We start from the raw sequence: 9,732 nt of genomic DNA on the forward strand, positions 1-9,732 counted from the left end.
TGGGTGGCTCAGCGGGTTAAAGCCTCTGCCTTTGGCTCGGGTCATGATCTCAGGGTCCTGGGATGGAGCCCTGCATCGGGCTCTCTGCTCTGCGGGGAGCCTGCTTCCTCCTCTCTCTCTGTCTGCCTCTCTGCCTGCTTGTGATCTCTCTCTGTCAAATAAATAAATAAAATCTTTAAAAAAAAAAAAGAAATATTAGTTGAGGCGCCTGGCTGGTTCAGTCGGTAGAGCGTGCAACTCTTGATCTCAGGGTGGTGGGTTTGAGCCCCATGTTGGGAGTAGAGATTACTCAAAACTACAATCTTTAAAAAAAAAAAGGGGGGGGGTGCCTGGGTGGCTCGGTGGGTTAAGCCTCTGCCTTCAGCTCAGGTCATGGTCTCAGGGTCCTCGGATTGAGGCCCGCATCGGGCTCTCTGCTCAGCGGGGAGCTTGCTTCCTCTTCTCTCTCTGCCTGCTTCTCTGCCTACTTGTGATCTCTCTCTCTCTCTCTGTCAAATAAATAAATAAATAAATAAAATCTTTTTAAAAAAAAGAAAGAAATATTGGTAAAAACACGGTGCATTTTTCTTTTTCAAAAAAAAAAAAAAAAGTATTTCCTAGATCTGTTGACTAAAGAGGACTATAAGAAGTACTTGACTACTAAGGGGTACTGACAATAGTTTCCAAATATTTCCCCCACTAACAGGTTGTAGAACTCTTTGAAGAAATGACTGATTCCAGTCTGGGACAGGAAATGTACATGATGAGCCATGAACACCTTGATTACCAAAAAGCAAAGAAGCTATCAAATTGTTACAAGGGGATGAAGATGGGAAAATTTAAGCATCAAACAGTCCAAGGATTGGATATGTTTATTATCTTTTTATTATTATTATTATCTTTATCATAGTGAGGGTTTCCTCAGTTATGCATATGTTGAAGTGTATCAAATTGGAAACTTAACATAGGGGAAGTTTATTGCATGTCAATTATACCTAAAGAAAGGTATTAAAAAGTATAATACCTACATTTGATTTTGGAACTCAAACACCATGCTTGAAGAACCCACAGGGAGAAAGAAAGAAGAAACCACAGGAAGAAAGAAAGAAGAAGAAACCACAGGAAGAGGTATGTCGGGGGTCAGGCCATCAGACCCAGCTGAAGTTCCAGCAGCCAGCCAGCCTCGGTTGCCAGGAATAAGACATGCCCAGATGACCTCAGCTTGAGTTGGAACACATCAAATATGTACAGGAGTTCATTATGATACCAAAACAAAACAAAACAAAAACCCAAAACCCAAAACCAAAAAACAAACAAACAAAAAATATAACCCAACAACAACCAAAAACAAATAGCTCATTAATCACTTTTTTTTTCATTAATCACTTTTAAAGACTGTCAGCATATTAAGTCATTTTTTTTTTCTGAAAGCTGGCAAATTAAGAGAAGTAGTCAAGCATTTTACTGATCCTCTATGAACTCTACTTCTGGGTAACCAAACTGATAATGAATGAAAGTTCTTCAAAAATTTCTAGCCAATGACAAAGATATATCCCCTCACACCTGTCAGAAGGAATAAAATAAAAAACACAAGAAACAAGTGTTGGCGAGGATGTGGAGAAAAAAGAACCCTCTTGCACTTTTGGTGGAAATGCAAGCTGGTGCAGCCACTCTGAAAAACAGTATGCAGTTTCCTCAAAAAGTTAAAAATGGAACTGCCCTACAATCCAGTAATTGCTCTACTGGGTATCTACCCCCCAAATACAAAAACACAGGACCCTAGGTAGCACAGTTGGTTGGGCGACCGACTCTTGGTTTCAGCTCAGGTTGTGATCTCAGAGTCTTGAGAGTGAGTCTCACATGGGGCTCCACAAGCAGTGCAGAGTGGGCTTGGAGTTTCTCTCTTCTTCTCCCTCTGCCCCTCACCACTGCACTTTCTCTCTCTCTCCCTCTAAAATAAATAAATAAATCAATCTTTATTTTGTTTAAGATTATTTATTTATTTATTTATTTGAGAGAGAGCGAGAAAGAAAGAGCAAGAGCACGAGCAGGGTTGGGCAGAAGGAGGGGGATAAGCAGACTCCCTGCTGAGCAGGGAGCCCAACCCAGGGCTCCATCCCAGGGTTCTAGGATCATGACCTGAGCTGAAGGCAGATGCTTAATTGGCTGAGAGACCTTGGCACCCCAATAAATACATCTTTAAAAAAATAGAAAAACATTAATTCAAAGGGACACATACACCCCTACATTTATAGCAGCATTATTTACAATATCCAAATTATGGGAGCAGTTCGAGTGTCCATTAACAAAAGAATGGATAAAGAAGATGTGGTACAGGGGCACCAGGGTGGCTCAGTCATTAAGTGTCTGCCTTGGGCTCAGGTCATGATTCCAGAGTCCTGGTATCGAGCCTTGCATCAGGCTCCCTGCTCAACGGGGAGCCTGCTTCTCCCTCTCCCACTCCCCCTGCTTGTGTTCCTTCTCTCACTGTGTCTCTCTCTGTCAAATAAATAAATAAATTTTTAAAAAAGAAAATGTGGTATATCGGTATGTACACACACACACACACACACACACACACACACACACACACACACAAAATGGAATATTACTCAGCCATAAAAAAGAATGAAATACTGCCATTTGCAATGACATGGATGGAACTACAGAGTAAAGCACTAAGCGAAACAGGTCAGGCAGAGAAAGACAAATTCCACTTGATTTCACTCATACGTGGAATTTAAAAAACAAAACAAATGAGCAAAGGAGAAAGAGATAGAGAAAAACTAAGAAACAAACTATTAACTATAGAGAACAAACTGATGGTTACCAGAGGGGAAGCGGGTAGGGGGATAGGTGAAATAAGGTGAAATAAAGGGATTGGGAATAAGGAGGGCACTTGTTACAGTGAGCTCTGGGAATTGAATTGTATGGAATTGTTGAATGTGAACTACACTGGAATTAAAATTAAAACTTCATTAAAAAATTTTCTAGCTAATGCAGAGATGCTGACAAAAGTAGGATCACACAATTTTTTAAAAAGATTTTATTTATTTTTTTGACAGACAAGAGATCACAAGTAGACAGAGAGGTAGGCAGAGAGAGAGGAGGAAGCAGTCTCCCCGCCGAGCAGAGAGCCTGATTCGGGGCTCGATCCCAGTACCCTGGGATCCTGACCTGAGCCGAAGGCAGGGGCTTCAACCCACTGAACCACTCGGGCGCCCCATGATCACACAATTTTTAAGCCTCAAATAAAGTAATTGATTTAGATGAAGATCACAAAGGCTGAAACAACCTGAGGGGAAAAGCTGATCTGAGCTTTGCTATTGATGGATCAGGCTGACAACACTTAAATCTGCTGATCGGTCTTAGTGTCACTAGGAGGTAACTAGATGTGCCATGATGCAATTGGGTTTCCCAACACTAAATATGAAATAGGCTTGCAAAAAAAAAAAAAAAAAAAATGATGTGGAATCTGATCAAGTCTCTAAATCAGGGTTTCAACTTGGGTATTACTGACATTTTACATTGGGTAATTCTTTTTTTGTGTGGGGGCTGATCCATGCATTGCAAGATGTCTAGTAGCGTCCCTGGCCTCTTCTCACGATGTTAGTGGCACCTCTGCAAGTTGTGACAATGAGAGAAGTCTCCAGATATTGCCATATGGTCCCTGGGAGGTGGGGAGCGGAGGGGGGATAAAGTGGAAATCAACCTTGGTTTAAGTGGGGGAAATCTATTTTGGGGTAGTAAAGAAGCTGAAAGTCAGGAGAACAAGAAAGGCAGTTGCAGATCTTGGAGGGGAAAATGTCAGCTTAGTGCTCAGGCATAAGGAGAGAGTCTCAGCACAGGCAGATCCTTCGGTTGGATGTCCCTGCAGCCTTCATGTGGCCCTGAAATTTCTAGGCAGAAACAGGCAGTTCAGAAACAAGGATGTCACAGAAAAACTGAAATTCCAAGACCAACAACTATGGTCTAGGATTCCTCCTTCCCTGCCCCCTTAGGACCCTGTGCCCCATCTAGAACCTGCCAGGATGCACCAAAAGTGCCAGGACTTCAGAATGCTCTCTGCCATCCCTGGGGATGTGTGTTTCATCGTCAACCAGAAAGTTGTCCTCGACCTCCTTTGGAGAAGAAAATTTTGTTCAAAAAATGTCTCTGTCTAGTTTCAACAACTCCATTAACTCTCACACATCCTCTAAGAAGAATTAACTCTACTCTTCATAAACAATGATGTTAATCCTTTACAAACACATTTTGGGTTTTTTTCCCAATTAAAAAAAAAAGACTTAAGAGGAGATAGCTACTTTTCCACACTGACCATGAAGAAATAACAAGGTTCAAAGTTACTTTCCCACTGTAAACAACTAGAAAACTGGACAAAGTATGTGTAGAATTGTTTTTAAGATATTCACAAGAGATAGCACAGAACTGTGATCCCTGCAAGAAGAGAAACAAAGACGAGCCCTGTGATTTCTCAAGCTTTCTCCCTGAAGGAATTTCTCAACTGTTGAGTAAGAAAGGGGAACTCAAAGACAGGCCAGTGGTCTCAAGAGTCAAGGAGACAGAGATAAGAGTTTGGGAAGGTTAAAGTACCTACGGTTTACAAGGCAGGGTACTGGGAAGAGGGAGCGAGGCAGAGCAAGTATCCAGAAGTATGCATGGATGGTCCCCATGAATCTTTGGCTAAATAATAATCTGCTTGCAATGATGTGATCTTATATGTAGAAAACCCTAAAGATCACACACACACACACACACACACACACACGCACATGCACACACTGTTACAACTAATACATGAATTCAAAAGGTAGAAGGATACAAAGCCAACACATTAGTTTCATTTGTATTTCTTTTACTAACCACGAACAATCTGAAAAAGAAATTAAGAAAACAGTTCCATTTATATTAGCATCAAAGAAACTAAAAGGGGCGCCTGGGTGGCTCAATCGGTTAAACATCTGATTCTTGATTTCAGTTAGGTCGTGATCTCAGGGTTGTGAGATTGAGCCCTGCATTGGGCTCCACACTGGACACGGACCCTGCTTAAGATTCTCTCTCTCCCTCTCTCTCTGCCTCTTCCCCACTGCCTAAAGAGAGAGAGAGAGAGAGAGAGAGAATAAAATACTTGGGAATTAACTTAACCAAGGAAGAGAAAGACTAATACAATGAAAAATACAAAACACTGCTAAAAGAAATTAAAGAAGTCCTACATAAGTGGAAAGACATCCAATGTTCATAGATTGGAAAACTTAATAGTGTTAAAATAGCAATACCACCCAAAGCGATCTACAGGTTCAATGTATATTGAGTTCCTATCAAAATCCCGATGGTATTTTTGGCAGAAATAGAAAAGAACCATGACAAGAAAAAAATTTCTAAAATCAATATGGACTCTCAAGGGGTCTTGTGCAGCCAAAACAATCTTGAAAAACTGGAGGACTCACACCTCCTGACTTCAAAACTTACAGCAAAATTAAAATAATCAAAACAGAGTGATACCAGCATAAAGAGATATATAGACAAATGGAATAGAATACACAACCCAGAAATAAACCTTCTGCATATATATTCAAATGATTTTTGACAAGGGTGACAAGACCATTCCATAGGGAAAAAAGTCTTTCAACAAATGGTCCTGGGAAAACTGGACCTTCCCATACAAAAGAATAAAGTGGGGGCACCTGGGTGTTTCAGTGGTTTAAGCCTCTGCCTTTGGCCCAGGTCATGATCTAAAGGTCCTGGGATTGAGTCCCGCATCGGACTCTCTGCTCAGCAGGGAGCCTGCTTCCCCCTCTCTCTATGCCTACCTCACTGTCTACTTGTGATATATCTCTCTCTGTCAAATAAATAAATAAAATCTTTTTAAAAAAGAATAAAGTGTGACCCTTATCTAACACCATATGTAAAAGTTAACTCAAAATGGATCTAATGGATCCAAGACCTAAAACAATAAAACTCCTAAAGGAAAATATAGCATAAAACCTCCTGACATCAGATTTGGCAATGATTTCTTGGATATGACACCAAAGGCACAAGCAACAACAAAAAAGGCAGACAAATTGGACTTCATAAAAATTTTAGAATTTGTGCATCAAGGGGTGCCTGGGTGGCTCAGTGGGTTGAACTTCTGCCTTCAGCTCGGGTTATGATCTCAGGGTCCTGGGATCGAGCCCCACATTGGGCTCTCTGCTCAGTGAGGGGCCTCCTTCCCCCCCACCTCTGCCTGCCTCTCTGCCTACTTGTGATCTCTGTCAAATAAATAAATAAAATCTTTTTAAAAAATTTTGTGCGTCAAAAGACACTATCAACAGAATAAAAAGGCAACCCACAGAATGGGAGAAAATATTTGCAAATCATATATCTGACAAGGGATTAATATCCAGAATACAGAAAGAATTCCTAAAATGCAACAGCAAAAGGTTAAAAAACCCAATTCAAAAACGAGTGAAGAACTTGAATACACATTTCTCCAAAGAAGATATACAAATAGCTCATAAGCACATAAGACACTAAACATTAGAGAAAGGCAAATCAAAGCACAATGAGATACCCCTTCACACCCATTATGAGGGCTACTATAGAAACAAAACACACTGTCAAGGACATGGTGAAACTGGAATCTTTGCACACCGCCGATGGGAACGTAAAATGGTATCGCTGCTGTAGAACTGCAGATGACACAGAAATTCCACTTCTGGGTATATACTCAAAAGAATTGAAAGCAGAGTCTTGAAGTGATATTTGCATACCCATAGCCATAGCAACATTATTCACAGTAGCCAAGAAGTGGAAACAACTCAAGTGCCTATCAACAGATAAATGGATAAGCAAATACATATATGGTATCTACACACAATGGAATACTATGCAGCTTTAAAAAGGGAGGAAATTCCAACATATATACAATATGGATGAATCTTTAGGGCACTATGCTAAATGAAATAAGCCAGTCATAAGAAGATATTTCATGGGATGCCTGGGTAGATTAAAGCCTCTGCCTTCAGCTCGGGTCATGATTCCAGGGTCCTGGGATCAAGGCCCACATCGGGCTCTCTGCTCAGTGGAGAGCCTGCTTTCCCCTCTCTCCGCCTGCCTCTCTGCCTACTTGAGATCTCTGTCTCTCTCTCTCTGTCAAATAAATAAATAAAATCTTACAAAAAAAAAAGATAATCATGATTCCACTTACATCACTACATGATTCCACTTACAATGATAGTATTCGAGATAATACCTCAGAGTCCACAATCTGCTTCCCAGGAGGGGTGAGGATAAAGTTAGAAAAACTGAACCAGATCTAGAGCAGAGCACCAAAACACCATTGGGGTGGCTTCAGCACACCAGAGAGGGAAAAATCACTTAAAATGTAAAGACACATTTAATGCATGGGGAAAGATACCCAGCAAACAGTAAAAAAAAAAAAAAACAAAAACAAAAAAAAAAAAACAACAAAACAAACAAACAAACAAAAACAGTAAAAAGCTGAAATGGCTATATTAATATCAGACCAAAGAGATTTTGGAATAAAGAGTATTACCAAGGATAAAAAATTATCTTATCATCATGACAAAGAGTTAAGTTCATCAGGAGATCTTACAGTCCAAAATGTATATGTACCTAATAACAGAGTCTTAAAATATTAAGAAGCAAAAATTAATAGAACTGAAAGGAGGAAGGGGCTCCTGAATGGCTCAGTGGGTTAAAGCCTCTGCCTTCAGATCAGGTCATGATCTCAGGGTCCTGGCATCGAGCCCCACATCAGGCTCCCTGCTCGGCAGGGAGCTTGCTTTCCCCGCCCCCCCGCCTGCCTCTCTGCCTACTTGTGATCTCTGTCAAATAAATAAATAAAATCTTAAAAAAAAAAAAAAAAGAACTGAAAGGAGGAAAAGACAAATCCACAATTACTGTTGGAGATTTGAATGCTTCTCTCTTGGGGGCGCCTGGCTGGCTCAGTCAGAGGAGCCTGCGACTCTTGATCTCAGGGTCCTGAGTTCAAGCCCCATGTTGGTGTAGCAGAGATTACTTAAATAAATAAACTTAAAAAAAAAAAAACGCACATGAATACTTCTGTGTCAGGAATCAATAAAACAACTATAAGGCAAATATTCTAGGGACATAGAGGACAAACAATACGACCCACTAACTTGACTTAAGTAATATAAGACACTGCCCAAAACTGTAGAATACATGTTTTTTTTTCAAGAGCATATGATCGATTCTACGCTGGGTCATAAAACAAGCCTCATAAAATTGCAAATTACTGAAATCATGTAAAATATATTCACTGTAAAACTCCCAAATCTTTGTAAATTAAATAACACACTTCTCAATGAATAAGTCAATGGAAAATTCATGAGGGAAATTAAAACTTATTTTCACTAAATTAAAATTAAAATACAATACATCAGCCTTTGTGAGATGCAGCTACAGTTTTATAGTTTTAGCTTTTAAGTTGGGTCTATGATCCATTTCAAGATAATTTATATGTGTGGTGTGAGATAAGAATTAAGATTCTTTTTTTTTTTCTATATAATGTCCACCCATTCAAGCTTCATAACTCACCAATAAGAAAACAATCCAATAATGTAAAATGGTACAACCACTTTGGAAAAACAGTTTGGCTGTTCCTCATAAAGTCAAACATACACTTTCACGCAGCCAGCAATTCCATTCCTAGATTTTTATGTGAGAGAATTGAAAGTCTGTCCACACAAAGATTGTACATGAACTTTCAAAACTGCTTTAGGCATCATAGCAAAAACTTGGAAATAATTCTAATGTCGATCAACAGCTGAAAAGATACACGATTTAGGTTATATTCATACTACAGAGTTCCACATAGCAGTGAAATGTTGACACACGTGGGGCACCTGGGTGGCTCAGTTGGTTTAGTGTCTGCCTTTAGCTCGGGTCATTATCCCAGGGTCCTGGGATCAAACCGCATGTCGGGCTCCCTGCTCAGCAGGGAGACTGCTTCTCCCTCTCCCTCTGCCTTTCCCCCTTTTTGTGCGTGCTCTCGCTCTCTCTCTCTCTCTCTCTAAAAGAAAGAAAGAAAGAAAGAAAGAAAGAAAGAAAGAAAGAAATGTTGACACACGCAACAACGTGGATGAACTTACAAAAAGTGATCTGTGGTAACAGAAAGCACTCGTCGCCTGGGGCTAGGGGTTGTGTTTAGCAGGGGGAGTTGACTGAGAAGGGGCACAACAAGAGAACTTTTCAGGGCAATGGATGTGTTTCATATCTGGAGTGTGCAGGTAGTAACACAGGTATGCATACCTGTCAAAACTCAGGAATTGTACACTTAACACGGTGCACTGTATCGATTATAAATCTTACCTCATAAAATTGATTTTTCAGATAGCTTTAAGAAGCATAAATAAATGCAATGTGGAGACATTGTTTGCATCCTGATTCTAACAAGCCAACTGGAAAAAAAAAAATTTGTGACAATCACGAAAACCTGAATACGGACTGGATGTTTGGTGATGGGGTATTGCTGACAGTTTTTGATCTGTGATCATTATATTGTGGTTATATTGCCAGAGAGGAAAAGAAGTCCTTCTCTTTTGGAGAAGTACTCACAGATGACTTGATAGAACACGTGAGATTTGCTTTGAAAGAATTAAAGCACAGGGCAGTGAAATAAGTTTGGCCAGATATTGGTAACTATTGAGGCTGGGGGATGGGCACACCGGCATTAATTACGTTATGTTATTACAATTAAAATTTCCTTGTTGCACTAACTTTGCTACC

This window comes from Enhydra lutris, unplaced genomic scaffold, assembly GCF_002288905.1.
Source record: "Enhydra lutris kenyoni isolate GAN:26980312 unplaced genomic scaffold, ASM228890v2 scaffoldscaffold5, whole genome shotgun sequence".
NCBI classification, from domain to species: domain Eukaryota; kingdom Metazoa; phylum Chordata; class Mammalia; order Carnivora; family Mustelidae; genus Enhydra; species Enhydra lutris.